The 20,148-nt window shown below is 41.2% G+C and overlaps 1 pseudogene; it reads right to left on the reverse strand.

Annotated features, from left to right (window-relative positions):
• Positions 1-12,071: 12,071 nt before the first annotated feature.
• On the reverse strand, positions 12,072-13,088 carry LOC122201200 (annotated as a pseudogene).
• Between the last annotated feature and the right edge of the window lie 7,060 nt (positions 13,089-20,148).

Raw genomic sequence — 20,148 nt, forward strand, 5'->3', positions numbered from 1 at the left:
TGGGAACATGACCTGAGCCGAAGTCAGACACTTAACCAACTGAGCCACCCAGATGCCCACCCCTTTATTTTAAAAAAAAATCAAATGTTTATTTATTTTTGAGAGACAGAGAAACATAGTGTGAGCAGGGGAGGGACAGAGAGAGAGGGAGACATAGAATTTATTGTTTTAAATTTTTTTTATTTTTAAAGTATTTATTTATTTATTAATTAATATTAGATAAAGGTATTCTTTAATCCCCATCACCTATTTTACCCATCCCCCTGCCTATCTCCCCACTGGTAACATCAGTGTTTTCTCTATAGTTAAGAGTTGGTTTCTTGGTGTATCTATCTTTTCCTTTGCTCATTTGTTTTGTTTCTTAAATTCTGAATATGAGTGAGATCATATGATTTTTATCTTTCTCTGACTGACTTATTTCATTTAGCAAAAATACACTCTAGCTCCATCCATGTTGTTACAAATGAAAAGATTTCATTCTTATTTATGGCTGAGTAATATTCCATTGTATATATATACCACAATTTCTTTATTGATAGGCACTTGGGCTGCTTCCATAGTTTGACTATTGTAAATAAAACTGTAGTAAATATAGGGGTGTATATATCCCTTTGAATTAGTGTTTTTGTATTTTTTGGGTAAATATCAAGTAAATATGAAGTACTGGATCATGGGTATTTTTTAACTGTTTGAGGAATCTCCATACTATTTTCCACAGTGTCTGTACCAATTTGCATTCCCACCAACAGTGCATGAGGGTTCCTCTTTCTCCACATTCTCACCAACACTTGTTGTTTCTTGTGTTTTTGATTTTAGCCATTCTGACAGGTGTGAAGTGATATCTCATTGTAGTTTTGATTCGCATTTCCCTGGTGATGAGTGATGTTGAGCACCTATTCATGTGTCTCTGTTGGCCATATGTATGTCTTCTTTGGAGAAATGTCTGTTCATGTCTTATGTCTATTTTTAAATTGGATTATTTGTTTTTGGAGTGTTGAGTTGTATCAGTTTTTTATATATTTTGGATACTAACCCTTTGTTGGATATGTCATTTGCAAATATCTTCTCCCATTCTGAAGATTGCCTTTTAGTTTTGTTGATTGTTTCCTTCGCTGTGCAGAAACTTTATTTTGATGTAATCTAAATAGTTTGTTTTTGCTTTTATTTCCCTTGCTGATGTTAGAGAAATTACTGCCTGTGCTCTCTTCTAGAATTTTTATGGTTTCAGGCCTCACATTTAAGTTTTTAATCCATTTTGAGTTTATTTTGTGTATGTATAGAAAGTGGACCAGTTTCATTCTTTTGCATGTAGCTGTCCAGTTTTCCCTATAACATTAGTTGAAGAGACTATTTCCCATTGGATATTATTTCTCCTTTGTCAAAGATTAATTGACCATATAATTGTGGGTTTATTTCTGGGTTTTCAATTCTATTCTGTTGATACAGGCATCTATTTTTATGCCAGTACTATACTATTTTTTATTTAATTTTTACTTACATTTTTAAAAAATTTATATCCAAGTTAGTTAGCATTAAGTGCAACAATGATTTCAGGAGTAGATTCCTTAATGCCCCTTACCCATTTAGCCCATCCCCCTCCCACAACCCCTCTAGTAACCTTCTGTTTGTCCTCCATATTTAAGAGTCTCTTATGTTTTTGTCCCCCTCCCTGTTTTTATATTATTTTTGCTTCCCTTCCCTTATGTTCATCTGTTTTGTATCTTAAAGTCCTCAAATGAATGAAGTCATATGATATTTGTCTTTCTCCAACTAATTTCGCTTAGCAAAATACGCTCTAGTTCCATACATGTAGTTGCAAATGGCAAGATTTCAATGGCATTTTTGATTGCCAAGTAATACTCGATTATATATATATACCACATCTTTATCCATTCATCCATCGATGGACATTTGGGCTCTTTCCATACTTTGGCTATTGTTGATAGTGCTGCTATAAATGTGCATGTGCCCCTTCGAAACAGCACACTTGTATCCCTTGAATAAATACCTATTAGTGCAATTGGTGGGTCATAGGGTAGTTCTATTTTTAGTTTTTTGAGGAACCTCCATAACATTTTCCAGAGTGGCTGCACCAGTTTGCATTCCCACCAGCTGTGCAAGAGATCCTCTTTCTCTGCCTCCACGCCAACATCTCTTGTTGCCTGAGTTGTTAATGTTAGCCATTCTGACAGATGTGAGGTGATATCTCATCGTGGTTTTGATTTGTATTTCCCTGATGCTGAGGGATGTGGAGCATTTTTTTCATGTGTCGGTTGGCCATCTGGATGTCTTCTTTGGAGAAGTATCTATTCATGTATTTTGTCCATTTCTTCACTGGATTATTGGTTTTTTGGGTGTTGAGTTTGGTGAGTTCTTTATAGATTTTGGATACTAACCCTTTATCTGATATGTCATTTGCAAATATCTTCTCCCATTCCACCAGTTGCCTTTTAGCTTTGCTGATTGTTTCCTTCGCTGTGCAGAAGACTTTTATCTTGGTGAGTTCCCGATAGTTCATTTTTGCTTTGGTTTCCTTTGCCTCCAGAGACATGTTGAGTAAGAAGTTGCTGCGGCCAAGATCAAAGAGGTTTTTGCCTGATTTCTCCTCAAGGATTTTGATGGCTTCGCTTCCTGTCTTACATTCAGGTCTTTCATCCATTTTGAGTTTATTTTTGTGTATGGTGTAAGAAAGTGGTCCAGGTTCATTCTTCTGCATGTCGCTGTCCAGTTTTCCCAGCACCACTTGCTGAAGAGACTGTCTTTATTCCATTGGATATTCTTTCCTGCTTTGTCAAAGATTAGTTGGCCATACGTCTGTGGGTCCATTTCTGGGTTCTCTATTCTGTTCCATTGATCTGAGTGTCTGTTCTTTTGCCAGTACCATGCTGTCTTGATGATTACAGCTTTGTAATACAGCTTGAAGTCCGGGATTGTGATGCCTCCTGCTTTGGTTTTCTTTTTCAAAATTGCTTTGGCTATTCGGAGTCTTTTGTGGTTCCATACAAATTTTAGGATTGTTTGTTCTAGCTCTCTGAAGAATGCTGGTGTTATTTTGATAGGGATTGCATTGAATATGTAGATTGCTTTGGGTAGTATGGACATTTTAACAATATTTGTTCTTCCTATCCAGGAGCATGGAATCTTTCTCCATTTTTTGGTGTCTTCTTCAATTTCTTTCATAAGCTTTCTATAGTTTTTAGTGTATAGATTTTTCACCTCTTTGGTTAGATTTATTCCTAGGTATTTTATGGTTTTTGGTGTAACAGTAAATGGGATTGATTCCTCTGGGTTTTCCAGGGCATCATGTCATCTGCAAAGAGTGAAAGTTTGACCTCCTCCTAGCTGATTTGGATGCCTTTTATTTCTTTGTGTTGTCTGATTGCTGAGGCTAAGACTTCTAATACTATGTTGAATAACAGTGGTGAGAGTGGATGTCCCTGTCTTGTTCCTGACCTTAGGGGGAAAGCTCTCAGTTTTTCCCCATTGAGGATATTAGCGTTGGGTCTTTCATATACAGCTTTTATGATCTCGAGCTATGCTCCTTTTATCCCTACTTTCTTAGAGGTTTTTATCAAGAAAGGATACTGTATTTTCTCTGCATCTATTGAGAGGATCATTTGGTTCTTGTCCTTTCTTTTTTGATGTGACAAATCACACTGATTGTTTGCAGATATTGAATCAGCCCTGCATGCCCTGTATAAATCCCACTTGGTGTTGGTGAATAATTTTTTTAATGTATTGTTGGATCCAGTTGGCTAATATCTTGTTGAGAATTTTTGCATCCATATTCATCAGGGAAATTGGTCTATAGTTCTCCTTTTTGGTGGGGTCTCTGTCTGGTTTTGGAATCAAGGTAATGCTGGCTTCATAGAAAGAGTTTGGAAGTTTTCCTTCTATTTCTATTTTTTGGAACAGCCTGAAGAGAATAAGTGCTAACTCTTCCTTAAGTGTTTGGTAGAATTCCCCTGGAAAGCCATCTGGCCTTGGACTCTTGTTTTTTTGGAAGATTTTTGACTACTAATTTTTCTTTGCTGGTAATGGGTCTGTTCAAATTTTCTATTTCTTCCCATTTCAGTTTTGGTAGTGTATACGTTTCTAGGAATTTTTCCATTTATTCCAGATTTCCCATTTTATTGGCGTATAGTTGCTCATAATATTCTTTTATTATTGTTTTTATTTCTGCTATGTTGGTTGTGATCTCTCCTCTTTCATTCTTGTTTTTATTTATTTGGGTCCTTTCCTTTTTCTTTTTGATCCAACTGGCTAGTGGTTTATCAATTTTGTTAATTCTTTCAAAGAACCAGATTCTGGTTTCTTTGATCTGTTCTGATTTTTTTTTTTTTTTTTTTTTTTTTTTTTGGTTTCGGTAGCATTTATTTCTGCTCTAATCTTTATTATTTCCTGTTTCTGCTGGTGTTGGGTTTTATTTGCTGTTCTTTTTCCAGCTCCTTAAGGCGTAAGGTTAGGCTGTGTATCTGAGATCATTCTTCCTTCTTTAGGAAGACCTGGATTGCTATATACTTTCCTCTTGTGACCACTTTTGCTGCATCCCAGAGGTTTTGGGTTGTGGTGTTATCATTTTCATTGGCTACCATATATTTTTTAATTTCCTCTTTAAAAAATTAATAATAATTTCCTCTTTAACTTCGTGGTTAGCCCATTCATTCTTTAGTAGGATGTTTTTCAGTCTCCAAGTATTTGTTACCTTTCCAAATTTTTTCTTGTGGTTGATTTCGAGTTTCATAGCATTGTGGTCTGAAAATATGCATGGTATGATCTCAATCTTTTTGTACTTACTTAGGGATGATTTGTATCCAAGTATATAGTCTATTCTGGAGAACATTCCATGTGCACTGGAGAAGAATGTATATTCTGCTGCTTTAGGATGAAATGTTTTGAATATATCTGTTAAGTCCATCTGGGTCAGTGTGTCATTCAAAGCCATTGTTTCCTTGTTGATTTTTTGAGTATATGATCTGTCCATTGTTGTGAGTGGGCTGTTGAAGTCTTCTACTATTATGGTATTGATGAGTTTCTTTATGTTTGTGATTAATTGATTTACATATTTGGGTGCTTTCACATTTGGAGCATAAATGTGTTTACAATTGTTAGGTCTTCTTGGTGGATAGTCCCCTTGATTATGATATAATGCCTTCTTCATCTCTTGATAAAGGCTTTATTTTAAAGTCTAGATTGTCTGATAGAAGTATGGCTACTCCGGCTTTCTTTTGTTGACTATTAGCATGATAGATGGTTCTCTACCCCCTTATTTTCAATCTGAAGGTGTCTTGAGGTCTAAAGTGGGTCTCTTATAAACAGCATATAGATGGATCTTGTTTTCTTATCCATTCTGTTACCCTATGTCTTTTGATTGGAGCATTGTGTCCATTGATGTTTAGAGTGAGTACTGAAAGATATGAATTTATTGCCATTATGATGCTTGTAGAGTTGGAGTTTCTGGTGGTGTTCTCTGGTCCTTTCTAATCTTTGTTGCTTTTGATATATATATATATTTTATCTTTTCTCTCCTCAGAGAATCCGCCTTAAAATTTCTTGCAGGGCTGGTTTAGTGGTCACAAACTCTTTTAATTTTTGTTTGTCTGGGAAACTTTTTATCTCTCCTTCTATTTTGAATGACAGCCTTTCTGGGTAAAGAATTCTTGGCTGCATATTTTTTTCTGATTCAGCACATTGAATATATCCTGCCACTCTTTTCTGGCCTGCCGAGTTTCTGTGGATAGGTCTGCTGCACACCTGATCTGTGTTCTCTTGTAGGTTAGGGACTTTTTTTCCCTTGCTGCTTTCATGATTCTCTCCTTGCCTGAGTATTTTGTGAATTTGACTATGATATGCCTTGTTGATGGTTGGTTTTTGTTGAATCTAATGGAGCTCCTCTGTTGCTTCCTGGATTTTGATGTCTGTGTCTTTCCCCAGGTTAGGAAAGTTTACTACTATGATTTGCTCACATAACCCTTCTACCCCTATTTCTCTCTCTTCCTCTTCTGGGACCTCTATGATTCTGATGTTGTTCCCTTTTAATGAGTCACTGATTTCTCTAATCCTTAAATCTTGCTCTTTTGCCTTAATCTCCCTCTTTTTTTTTTTTTTTTGCTTCATTATTCTCTATAAGTTTGTCCTCTTTATTGCTGATTCTCAGTTCTGCCTCATCCATCCTTGCCACTGCTGCATCCATCCATGATTGCAGCTCAGTTATAGCATTTTTAATTTCATTCTATTTTTTACTTCTTTTATCTCTGCAGAAAGGGATTCTAATCTATTTTTGAGTCCAGCTAGTATTCTTATTATCGTGATTCTCAATTCTGGTTCAGATATTTTGCTTGTATCTGTGTTGGTTAAATCCCTGGCTGTTCAATAGCACTGCTAGGAATTTATCCAAGGGATACAGGAGTACTGATGCATAGGGGCACCTGTACCCCAATGTTTATAGCAGCACTCTCAACAATAGCCAAATTATGGAAAGAGCCTAAATGTCCATCAACTGATGAATGGATAAAGAAATTGTGGTTTATATACACAATGGAATACTACGTGGCAATGAGAAAAAATGAAATATGGCCTTTTGTAGCAACATGGATGGAACTGGAGAGTGTGATGCTAAGTGAAATAAGCCATACAGAGAAAGACAGATACCATATGGTTTCACTCTTATGTGGATCCTGAGAAACATAACAGAAACCCATGGGGGAGGGGAAGGAAAAAAAAAAAAAAAGAGGTTAGAGTGGGAGAGAGCCAAAGCATAAGAGACTGTTAAAAACTGAGAACAAACTGAGGGTTGATGGGGGGTGGGAGGGAGGGCAGGGTGGGAGGGAGGGGAGGGTGGGTGATGGGTATTGAGGAGGGCACCTTTTGGGATGAGCACTGGGTGTTGTATGGAAACCAATTTGACAGTAAATTTCATATATTAAAAAATAAAAAAAAATAATAAAAAAAAAATAAAAATTAAAAAAAAAAAAAAATCCCTGGCTGTTGTTTCTTCATGCCCTTTCTTTTGGGGTGAATTCATTCATTTTGTCATTTTGAAGGGAGAAAAGGAATTAATGAGGTAGAAAAATTAAAATTAAAAAAATTAAAATTAAAAAATATTAAAATTAAAAAATTAAAAACACACACACAAAATCTAATAAATGATGAAAAATCCTAGGTGTGTTTTGGTCTCTGTGTTCAAAGTGGTTTGATAGATTAGAGTAAAAAGGGGGGAGAAAGGAAATTGTTTGAGAATTTGAAAAAATGAATACACTGAAGTAGACTAAAATTAAACTATGGGAGTAAAATAGAATTTGAAAAAATTTACACAAAAGTAAAGACTATAGTAGAAAAAATAAAAGAAAAACATTTTAATAGAAATTTAAAGTAAAAATGAAGTTTTTCTCTTTCTGTATTCAAGAAAAAGAAAATAAACCAAAAAGAAAAAAGAGGGAAAAAAAGGAAATCGTTTGAAAATTTGAAAAAGTGAATAATGATGGAAGTAAAATAGAATTTGAAAAAATTTACACAAAAGCAAAAAATATAGTAAAAAAATTAAAGAACAATATTTTGAATAAAAATTGAAAATAAAAATGAATTTTTTCTCTTTCTGTATTCATGAAAAAGAAAAGAAGTGAAAAAGAGAAAAAGAAAAAAAAAAGAAAGAAAATTGAATAGATGGATCTGCTAGCAGATTGAAATAGGACTGAAATTACTTCGTTTTCCCCTAGAAGTCAGACTATGAATCGCTTTATAGTCCATAAACTAAGCAGGCGGTGAGACTTGTGTTCTGAAGAGCGAGGTTGGCCCAGTTGGGCAGGGCTTAGTGTAGTGGCTCCGTCCTCCACTAGATGGCGTTGCTAGCCTATGGGGGTTGAGTGTTGTAGCGCTCAATCGTAGGTGCATATGCGCATGCGGAGCGCAATGGCGTCACCCAGCCACACAGTCTCTAGTATTGGGACTGCGTTCTCCCCGGTTAGCAATTGCTCACCCATCCTCTGTCTTCAGCTTTTGTCCACTCCCCTCTTTTTCACTGTCCGTGACCAAGCCCCAGGCAGTACTTGTCTCCTGTGTTTTGTCTCAGGTGTGGCTGTTTTCCCTGGTCCCTTACTTCTGAAGGACTGCAGCTTTGACCCGTTCTGCCCCTCTGTGGGCGGGTCTCACTGAGCAATGGCTGAATGTCTGCTGCACCCAGGAACGCTTGCTGGACCCTGCTGCTGCCTGTGCCCCGAGACTGCGGCTGGGTGCCAGCCCGCCCCAGAAAAAGTTCACGAGATAGTGTAGCAGCAGCGTCTCAGGGATTATGGAAAACCACAACACACATCTGGCACCAGGCTTCACCCTCAACAACCTTGCCCCAGCACCAGCGAATGCAGCTGCTTTCTGGGGTCTGCTGGGACCAGGTGGCTTCAGCAGTCTCTACCAAATGTCCTTCTAGCAGCGGAACCGCTTTTCCCTGCGTGGCCCAAGAACCTCCTGGACCCCACTTTGCTCCTGGGGATTCGCCATTCCCACCAGAGCACCGCCAGGTATGGAGCTGCAGAGTTGCAGCCTTTGCGCTCCCCTTGTTTACAGTCTTAATGGAATTTAAACCCTCTCCTTTCTCCCTTTTTAGTTTAGTCCCTGCGCTGTTTCCAATTTTCCACTTTCTCTCCAGCTGCTTTTGGAGAGGAGTGCTTTTCCCATATTCTCTCCACCCGGGCCCCCTCCCCCTCCCTCCCCCCCAATCTCTGTCCTCTCTCCACCTACAAAAGTGGCTCCCTGCCCACTGCGGCCCCTCGCTCCCCAAGTTCACCTCTCTGTGCCACGTACCTGCTGAATTCTGTGGTTCCATTTGTGCAGATTGTTGTGTTAATCCTCTAATCAGTTTTCTAGGTGTGCAGGATGGTTTAGTGTTGGTCTGGATGTATTTCATGGACGCGAGACACACAAAAAACTTCCATGCTGTTCTGCCATCTTGGCTCCTTCCCTGTGTGTAGAGTCTTAATGGAATTTAAACCCTCTCTTTTCTCCTTTCTCCCTTTCTTGTTAAGTCCTCGCGGCTGTTTCCACTTTTCCACTTTCTCTCCAGCTGCTTTCGGGGTGGGGTTCTTTTCCCATACTCTCTCCTCCCCTCCCCCCATTCTCCGTCCTCTCTCCACAAGCAAATCAGCTCCCTGCCCTCCACGGCTCCTCTCTCCCCCACAGTTCACCTGTCCGCGCCGTGTACCTGCTGAGTTCTGTGGTTCAGGTTGTGCAGATTGTTATGTTAATTCTCAAATCAGTTTTCTAGGTATGCAGGATGGTTTAGTGTTGATCTGGCTGTATTTCATACACAAGAGACACAAAAAAGACTTCCTTGCTGTGACACCATCTTGGCTCCTCCCCTCCAGTACTATACTCTTTCAGTTATTGCTGCTTTGTAATAGAGCTTGAAGTCTGGAATTGTGATACTTCTGGTTTTTTCTTTTTCGAGATTGCTTTGGCTTTTCGAGGTCTTTTGTGGTTTGATACCAATTTTAGGATTGTTTGTTTTAGCTCTGTGAAAAATGCTGTTGGTATTTTGAGAGGAATTGCATTAAATGTGTAGATTGCTTTGGGCAGTATAGACATTTGAACACTATTTGTTCTTCTAACCCATGAGCATGGAATGTCTTTCCATTTCTTTGTGTTGTCTTGAATTTCTTTCATCACTATTTTGTAGTTTTCAGGGTACAGGTCTTTCACCTCTTCAGTTAAGTTTATTCCTAGATATTTGATTGTTTTTGGAGCAACTGGAATGGGGTTGTTTCCTTAAATTCAGTTTCTGCTGATTCATTATTAGTGTATAGGAATGCAACAGATTTCTCTACATTAATTTTGTATCCCACAACTTTACTGAATCCATTTATCAGTTCTAGTAGTTTTTGGTGGACTCTTTAGGGTTTTCTGTATTTAGTATTATGTCATCTACAAAATGTGAGTGTTTTATGTCTTCCTTCCCAATTTGGATGTCTTTAACTTTTTTTTTTTTTAAAGTTTTCTTTACTTTGGGGAGAGAGAGACAGAGATTGAGAGAGAGAGATCGAGAGAGAGAGAGACATCGAGTGCTTGTGTGCAAGCAAGGGAAGAGCTAAAAGAGTGGGAGACCCAGAATCTGAAGCAGGCTCCAGGCTCCAAGCTGTTAGCACAGAGCCAATGTGGAGCTTGAACTGGAGAACTGTGAGATCATGATCTGAGCTGAAAGTCGGACACTTAACTGACAAGTTAAGCCCCCCAGGCACCCTGTCTTTTATTTCTTTATGTTGTCTCATTGCTTCTAGTACTATGTTGAATCAAAGTGGTGAGTGGACATCTTTGTCTTGTTCCTGATTTTAGGGGACAATGTCTCAGTTGTTTTTTTTTTTTACCACTGAATATGATGTTAGCTGTGGGTTTTTCATATATGGCTTTTATTATGTTGAGGAATATTCCCTCTAGACCTACTTTGCACAGGGTTTTTATCATGAATGGGTGTTGTACTTGTGAATGTGTTTTATTGTCAATAGCATTCTAATGTATGAATGTACCATAATGTATTTATACATTTTATTGCCAAAGGACATTATTTTATTTCTAGTTTTTCACAATTAGGAACAATGCCACTGTGAATATTCTTGTACGTGTATTTTGATGACCATGTGTCTGAGGATATTTTGGGGGTTAAGAGGTATGCATATCTTTAGTTTCACTAGATAATGGCAAATTGTCCTCAAAGTGGTTCAGCAATCTACAATCTCATTAGTAGTGCATTGAGAGTTTTCGTGGTCATCTTCTGGGAAATTTTGAAATACATATACAAATATGCTATGTTTATACAATAGATATGTGAAGTTGTACAGTGCACAACCTGAACATCTATATGTGAGAGGCTGGAGGTCAAATGCCTTTTCTTATGCTTATTTTCTGAAGTGACTGTTCAAGTCTTCTGCCTATTTTACTATTGTCTTTTTCTTACTGATTTGTAGTTGTTCTTTATATATTCTGGATACTAGTTCATTGTTGGTTAAACCACCTACAGGTCCTCTGATGGACTTCCATTTGCTGACCATTAACCTTCTTAGAACAGTCTCCTCTCTGGGCTTTGGTGAGGCCACTCTCCCTTTAGTTTCCTCTTGCCTCTCTAACCCTCATACACAAACCCAACCTTCTGGAATCTCTTGTTTCTGTCTTCCACTCCTCATTTCTGCTGTTACCAGTCAGGCCCAGGCCACCGTCAGGTCCAGGCCACCGTCATCTCCAGTATCCCAGCCTCCAGGCTTGTGTCTTTCTGATCCACATTCTACTAGGGCTGCAGAGCCATCATTCCAAAACACAGGTAGGATCTTGCCACTTTGCTGCTTTGGACTCTTTAAATGGCTAAATACTGCATGGAGTAAGCACTCAAACTCCTTATCACAACAGATGAGGCCTTCTATCACTTGGCCTCTGCTTATGAATTCAGCCTCCTTCCCTGCCAGGCCCCCACCTGCCCCTGTGCCAGGGAAACTGGGCCTGGCTGGGAGTTTCCCACTCAGCCATGTACCCATGCCTCTGTGCCTTTGCCTACCATGCTGTTACGGCCTGGAATTCTTTTTCTTCTATCTCCTTCCTCTTCAGTAAACACCTTATCTTGTCTTTCAAACATAACTCAAATTGACCTTCTCTGTGAAGTGTTCTGTCTTAGTAATTGTCTTCCTCTATGTTCCCACAGAGTTTTGTGCATGAAGGTATTATTGAACATTACCTGTCTTTATAGTTTGGAAGCTTTATAGACTAGAGCCTCCTTCAGGGAAGAGACCAGTTTCTTTTTCTTTGCAATCATGGGGCTAGCATGATGTATGTAAAATAGATGTTTGATGAATGAATGTGAGAATGCATGAATATCACATGCAGAAAGAAGGGGAGAAAATTTAGAAGCTAGAGACAGAAGCTTCCTTTGGAGTTGGTTACTGTATAATTCTGGATGAGTAGCTATTTTCAGAAAATGGATAAAATACTTTCAAAGATGAATGCAGATAGTCAAAGCCAAAATACAGCAGGGATGACTCATTTGCACATATACCCACTTGATAGTGAGAGTACTTGTAGGACCTATAAGTCCCAAAGAGTCAGGTGGGAAGCTCCCTGTGTGAGGGCAGGGGCTGGGGCTTCTCAGGGGGGCTAGTAGCTCTGCCTTTTGGAACAGAGTTGGAACAGTGTTGCCAGGTGCTGCCTGATTTCCTTGGTCCCGGCCCCGTAGATGACAGGGTTAACCAGACATGGGAGCAGCATGTAGAGGGCGCTGAGTGAGTTGTGCATGGCCGGGGAGGCGGTGGGAGCCACATGGTAGATGATGGATGAGGACATGGTGGAAGAGTAGACGGTGAAGATGACCAGCAGGTGGGAGCCACAGGTGTTCAGGGCCTTGGAATTTGCTCTGCCTGATGAAATCCAGAAGGCAGCATGGATAATGTGAGAGTAGGAGGCTCCAAGTAGCAGCATGTCCAGGACTCTGTTGAAGATGTGGACAGTGAGACCCACAGACTTGTTCGGGGAGATGTCCCCACTGGAGAGCTTCATGAGGGCCATGTGTTCACAGGCAAAGTGGTGGATCAGGTCTGAGCAGCAGAAGTGAACCTGGGAGGCAAGCCCCACGAGGGGGGGCAACAATGCAAGTGCTCCTGGCAGCTGCCGCCCCCACCAGGCCAGCCAGCAACTGACCCATCACTATCTCAGGGTAGCACAGAGGGTAGCAGATGGCAATGTAGCAGTCCAGGGCCATGACCAGGAGGATGTTGCGGTCAAAGACAATGAGGAAGTAGATGCAGAACATCTGGAGTAGACAGCAAGGCAGGGAGATGCGGTTGAAGTGGGTAGAGAAGCTGAACAGCATGGTGGGCATCACAGTGGCGGCAACACAGATGCTGACAGCCAGGAGAAGGGAAATGAGCAGGTACATGGGCTGGTGCAGGCTCTGCTGGGCCACCACCATGTGGGTGACCAGGGCATTGGCAGAGATGATCACCAGGTAGAGGCTGAGGAAGGGCAGCACCAGAAGGGCGCGAGTGCTCCTGCAGCCCAGGGAAGCCCACCCAGAGGAAGCTGGCGTAGGACCCGTTGGAGCTGCTGTTGCTCCATGCCAACATCTTCCTTGGGAAGCAGAATGGTCTGGGAGCAGGATGGTCTGGTTTCCGTACCTTGACCCCTACTAGGGCCCGCCCCACCTTCACCAGGCTTTGGTCTTCATGAGTCAATATTCCTGGAGAAAAAAATGAGAAGCTAAGGGTCATAATTTAATGACATATGAACCTTTCAATAAGTTTTTGCATTTCAAATATATTTCTCAGGGTAGATTTCGGATGTAGGATTATTGGGTCAAACAATCTGACCATTTTTAAAAAAAAAATTTTTTTTTTCAACGTTTTTTTAAATTTATTTTTGGGACAGAGAGAGACAGAGCATGAACGGGGGAGGGGCAGAGAGAGAGGGAGACACAGAATCGGAAACAGGCTCCAGGCTCCGAGCCGTCAGCCCAGAGCCTGACACGGGGCTCGAACTCACAGACCGCGAGATCGTGACCTGGCTGAAGTCGGACGCTTAACCGACTGTGCCACCCAGGCGTCCCAAACAATCTGAACATTTTTGAGCATGCCAAGTAGATTTCTGAGAAAGCTGTATCAGTCTCATGTCTGAGTCACTGGTGCTAGTATTAAATTGATATGACTTAATAATTTTTATTTTAGTGATTTGATGATTGAAAAATACTATCTCATTGTAATTTGCAGGTTCTTGTTTGTGAAGTATCTGTTCATTATGCTTTGCCCATGTGTATAAGGTGTTAAGTATTTCCCTTAGCAATTTAATTATTAAAATTAATTATTCCTCTTTCATCCACTGAAACAAAATTTTCAAATCTCGTATTTTTATTTTGTTTCTGATATTAAGACTAAAAACTTTAAATTTATAAAATGAAATCTATGGGCATTTCTCCTTATGAGTTGGTTTTAAGCTTGGCAAGTCTTTTCTCATTCAAAGATTTTGTTCCCCTTTAAAATATGGCATGATTTTTTCATATTAAATTTTGATCCACAAGAAATTTGTTTTTGTCACAAAGTGACAATCTAAGTTGGTATATTCCTCCCCAAGGAACTAAATACATTGTTCTTGTTTCAGCTTCTCCATTGCTTTGTGTTACTATCTTTATCCTAGATTAAGTTCTTGTATGTCATGGGGTTGTTTTACAGGTAGTGATGCTCTGATTGTTCTTGTGCCAATACCATACATTTTTTAAAAAATAAAAGCTTTATTGAGGTATAATTTGCAGACCATACAGTTTACCCATTTAAATGTACAATTCAATGTTTTTTTTTTTTTTAGTAAATTCACAGAGCTGCACAACCATCACCACAATCAACATTTTCATCACATCAAATAGACACCCTTTACCAACTGATAGTCACTCCCTGTTTCTCCCAATCCCCTCAGCCCGAGGCAACCACTTTCTATGTCATTGGATTGGACTATTCTGAATGTTTCATATAAATGGAATCATACAGCATGTGGTCTTTCATGGCTGGCTTCTTTCACTTAGCATACTGTTTTCGAGTTTCAATATGCTATAGCCATGAGTATGCCATTTCCTTTTAGTGGCTGAATAGTACTCCATCATGTGGATAAACCTCATTGTATTGATCCACTCATCAGTTGATAGATATTTGGGCTGTTTCCACTTTTTGGCTATTTTCAACAATGTTGCTGTGAACACTAATGTACAAGTTTTTATGTACACATGTTTTCATTTCTAGGAGTGGAATTACTGGGTATCTATATACTCTCTGTTTAATCTTTTGAGGAAGTACCATATTGTTTTCCAAAGCAGCTGCACCATTTTACTTTCCCACCAGCAGTGTATGAGGGTTATAATTTCTTCATGTCATTGTCAACAGTTATTATGATCTTTTTAAAAATTCTAGCCATCCAAGGTGTTCTGATTTGTGTTTCTCTGAGGGCTAATGATGTTGAACATGTTTTCATGTGCTTTTATTTGGAGAAATCTCTATTCAAATCCCCTCCCTGTTTTTATTAAAAATTTTTTTTGAACATTTATTTATTTTTGAGAGAGAGAGAGGGAGACAGAGCACAAGTGGGGGATGTTCAAAGAGTGAGACATAGAATCTGAAGCAGGCTCCAGACTCTGAGCTGTCAGCACAGAGCCCGACTTGGGGCTCGAACTCACAGACTGCGAGATCATGACCTCAGCCAAAGTCGGACCTTCAACTGACTGAGCCACCCAGGTGCCCCTCCTCTGCCTGTTTTTAATTGAATTGTCTTATGCTATTGACTTGTAAGAGAGTACTCTACTATTTCAGCCACTATAGTTTCATCACTTATTTTTCTTTTTAGTGAAACTTACCTTTATAAGTACTTTGATTAAAATTAATTTTTGTTATTCTCAAGTTTTATTCTTCCAAACTTTAGAAACATTTAGCCAATTTTCAGAAACAATCTCATTGTGATTTTTAAAAATTGGGATTTCATTAATCCTATAAATTAATCTGTGGATGACATTGATAACATTCAGTCTTTCCATGTACTATCAAAGTATGGCATTCTGAAAAAGTCTTGATTTACACCTCTCAACAGTTTCTTAGTTTTATTTGTACAGGTCCACGGCAGCGGGCACTCTATCTACTTCACTCACAGTTATGTTCCACACACTGAATATAGAATTTGACACATAAAAGATATTCAGTATTTTTTGAATAATGAATAGGTCCCCCTCATTGCTCTTAAGTGTATTGTAAAGTGTTTTGCTATTTGCTACCATTGAGAATACAATATTTTCTATCATTTTTTTGAATTGGCAATAATTTTATATAGAAATTTCTTGATTTTGTACATTTGTACATTTATCTTCTATATTATATATATATTACATATTGTACTTTTAAAAATTCCCTTATTAACTGAAAACTATTTTCAGTTGATTTTATTGAATATTCAAAGGAGAATTATCCTTTTTCATCTTTTTTTAAACTAGATTTTTGTTTGTTTTATATTGTATTTCATAAAAAAGAACTTCCAGAACAATATTAAAGAATAACGATAAGAAAAGGTATATTTATTTTTCGCCAATTTTATTAGAACCCCTGTTTCTAATGTTAAGTACAAAGTTGCTTGTTCATTTGAGAAAAATACTATTTTTTATGTTAATAAGATACTGTTCTGTTTCTAGTTTTTTTTTTTTATTTAAAAAAAATTTTTTTTTCAACATTTATTTATTTTTGGGACAGAGAGAGACAGAGCATGAACGGGGGAGGGGCAGAGAGAGAGGGAGACACAGAATCGGAAACAGGCTCCAGGCTCTGAGCCATCAGCCCAGAGCCTGACGCGGGGCTCGAACTCACGGACTGCGAGATTGTGACCTGGCTGAAGTCGGACGCCCAACCGACTGCGCCACCCAGGCGCCCCTTCTGGTTTTTGATAATGAACAAAATGGGACGTTGTGTTTAACGTTTTCAAATGCTTCTTTTTGGAAGCAACTATAATAAGCCAATGTTTTTAAAATTTGACTTGTTGACAAGTAGATATCTCACACAGTGTTTATATTTTTAAATTCTGCTGACATTCTGCTAGTATTTTATTTAGAATAGGTCTACAAGTTTCTTTTTCAGAACAATTTTTATGAGGTTTTAGTATCACAGCTATGCCAGCTTCATAATGAATTGACTCGCTTTCCTTTTTAAGTTCTATTTTCTAGAATAGTTTTTATAGCACAGGAATTATTCATCTCTTAAGAGTTTGGAAGGAAAATCACCAATAAAACAATGTGGGGGCAAATCTTTTTCGGCTGATAACTATTTGGTAGCCCTTTCTGATTTCTTCCGTGGTAATTAATCTACTTAGGCTTATCTACTTAATTAATTGTCTTAATTATCTTAATTTACTTAATCTTAATCTACTTAATTAATTATCTTAATTATCTACTTAGGATAGGTCATCTGACCCAAACTGATTCTCTCCACTTTGCCCTGTCTCATCACTGCTCTGGACATGGTGGAGGAGCAGATGGGGGTCAGGTAAGGCTTCGTGGAGGAGGGGACATATGCGTCAGCCTGGAAGATCCAGAAACAGCCAGAGGCAGAGAGAAGGAGGGCCTCAGATGGCTAAGCTGAGGTTTAACAGGAGGGCAGGAATGGAGATGGTGGGTGTGGTTGAACCCAAAGCCTCGGGGGGGGGGGGGGGGTGGGGGGTGGGTAAAGGTGGGAATCAGTGAAGATCATTGTGGTTTGGAGCCCCAGAGTGTCCCCTCTCCACCCAAAGGCATCTGGCTTGGACCTGCTCCAGCCCTGCTGCGTTGAGGTGGCAGCAGGGTGGTCAGAGGTGGCCGGCAGGCTGTCGGGGCTGGAGGATCTCAAACGCTGCTTGTGCCTCAGGACCAAGTGTGAGGTTTGCCTGGAGGAGGGGCTTTCTCATGTGCACTCCCCTGCTTATTGAGGCTCTTCTGTCCACTACTCCCTGCCCCCCACACAGGGTAGTCCTGGCAACATGGTCCCCAGTGAGTGCCCTTTTCACCAGGCTCTGTCCAGTTCATCCATGACCCTCCCTTGGGGTGGGACCTGGGCCAGGAGGCAGAAGCCCTGGGGCAATGGCGGCTCTTGCTGGACACAGAACTGGGTCAGCTCACACTGTGCGGGCTTAGACCTCTGAGAGCTGCTTGCTGGCTGCTTTAAGTCTGTATTAGTTTCCTGGGGCTGCCATACCAACGGCCACAAACTGGGTGACTTACAACAATAGAAATTTATTCTGCCATAGTTCTTCAGGCGAGAAGTCTGAGATCAAGGTATGGGCAGGTCTGGGCTTTCTCTGAAGCCTCTGGGGGAGAACCCTCCCTCACCTCTTCCAGCTTCTGGGGGCTTATGCTGCAAAACTCCAATCTCTGCCTTCTTCACAAGGCCTTCTCTTCTGTCTCTTATAAGGACATTTGTCGTTGGATTTAGAGCCAACCTGGGTAATCCGGGATGACCTCATGTGAAGATCCTTTATTTACTTACATTTGCAAAGACCCTTTTTCCAAATAAAGTCACATTCATAACTTTGAGGGCCTTAGACATATCTTTTTGGGGGCCACCACTAAACCCACTACAGCCTCCATACCTGTGGCTCAAAAGAATGAAAGAGGGACAGTGAGGGTGGCTTTGGCCTAGGCAGGCGGTGGGTGCACAGGGGTGTGGTAGGGGAGGGTATGGATGTGTGACACCCATGATGGGGGGGGGGCAAGGGGCTGCTCTCAGGAAGCCCATCTAGTCTGGGCTCCAAGAGTTCAGCTCAGAGGAGTGGAAACTCAACCCTGTGTATTAGGGTGGCTCAGAGGAGTGGAAACTCAACCCTGTGTATTAGAGGGGAGCTAAGTGAGCAAAACAGGCTGAGGAGATATTAATCAAGTTTCCTTATTATACCGAGAGCTCCCAGCCATGCCTCCCCTCATTCTGGGGCTTTCTGGGGCAGAGATGGGCTGCCTCTGTCAGACTGGTGTACGTTCCTGCTGGCCAACTTTTAGTGACAAGGTGAGATGTTGTGGCTGTAAAGCACAGACAGGAGTATGGTCCTCAGGGCACTGGGGATGCCTCTGAGGCCCTCCGGACTGTCACCAGGACTCCACATCAGGGGTGACAGGGGAGCTGAGACATGAGGAGGGTGCACACACATTCCGTGCAACCTTCCCACAGCTGACTGCGCCCCTTCCCACCCTTGTGGTTTGCCTCTCAATCCCCTTTCTCGGGGGGTCCAGCCACTGCCCCAGCCAAATTCTGGGACGTCACCCTGCTTGTTCTCTCCCTCACATCCCCTGTCTGGTCTGCCCCCAAGTCCAGCCCACCCCACCACCTGTCTCCTCTCTGCTCTGGCTCTTGAAGCCAGTTCCCAGCTGACCTCCAGGCCTTGAGTGGGGGCTAGTCTGTCTCCACCTCTGCTGCTAGAAGGATCCTCAGGAAAGCAGACCTGACCTCGTCACCCTTAGTAAAACCCTGCAGAGGCTCCCCAGTGCCAACAAAGGAAAGGCTGGCATTCGAAGCTCTCATCTTCTGTTCCTCCTGGAGGGGCTGCTGCCCTCCAGCAAGGCCACACTGGGCTTGCACTTTGCCCACCACCCCCCTGCCCACCAGTCCTTCCTGCCCTCTGCATCCGGCTCTGCCTGTGCTTGCTCTCAGACCTCAGGTGCCACCTGCTGCAGGAAGCCCCTGCTGACTGGTCTTGCCCCAGCTGCTCTGAGTTGCTACAGGGTGAGGAATCTTTGGGTTCAGGACTCCGTTAGCATTCCACTGTGGAAGGCACTGTGGATAGCCCAGCTGCCCTGGGACCTCCCTGACAGCTTCCCACTCCTCCGCAGGACTCCAGGGCAGCCCATTTGTCCACTGTCTCCCCTCTCTTCACCCTTTTATGTCCCCATGATCCCCCTCTGTGCTAAACTCTCCTCTCTAGACTTTTCTTCCTGTCAAGGTGGTAAGGATTCCCTATTTCAAAATCTGCTCTCTGATGAGATCCAAAGCACACACTGGTGAGTAAAAGCCTGATGATGGCTTGGATCTCTGAGGATTGGTGGTGATATCTACCACATGGAGTAGATGGGGAGGCTTTTTGGGCATAGGAATCTCACTGAAGTCCCTGAAATCCATCTCAGGTCATCATCTGCTCTGAACTTCTAACCTGTGCCTCTCTACCCACCACCGCCCCGGCCACTGGCACCAGATGGCAGGCAGCGTGGAGAAGCAAGTCCAGTGCCTTGAGATCTGACTCAGACTCTGGCAGGGTACCCTTGGGCCTCTGTTTCCCCTTCCATAAAAGGAGGACGGGGTGGTCTCTTACAGCCTTCCCTTCCTAGATCCCACTTCTGATGATTCTAACAAACTTCATGTGATTATAGTTTAGGAAGCTCATCTTTTTAATGTTTTTTTTTTTTTTGAGAGAGAGAAAGAGAGAGGGAGCACACAAGGAAGGGAGGGGCAGACACACACACACACACAGAATCCAAAGCAGGCTCCAGACTCTGAGCTGTAAGCACAGAGCCTGACATGGGATTTGAACTCACAGACTGTGAGATCATGACCTGAGCTGAAGTCTGACCTCAACCAACTGAACCACCTAGGCTCCCCTCTGTTTTTTGTTTTTTTTAAAAATACCACTTTATGGTCTTTGACATACAAAATG

Source organism: Panthera leo, chromosome D1, assembly GCF_018350215.1.
Source record: "Panthera leo isolate Ple1 chromosome D1, P.leo_Ple1_pat1.1, whole genome shotgun sequence".
Taxonomy (NCBI): Eukaryota; Metazoa; Chordata; class Mammalia; order Carnivora; family Felidae; genus Panthera; species Panthera leo.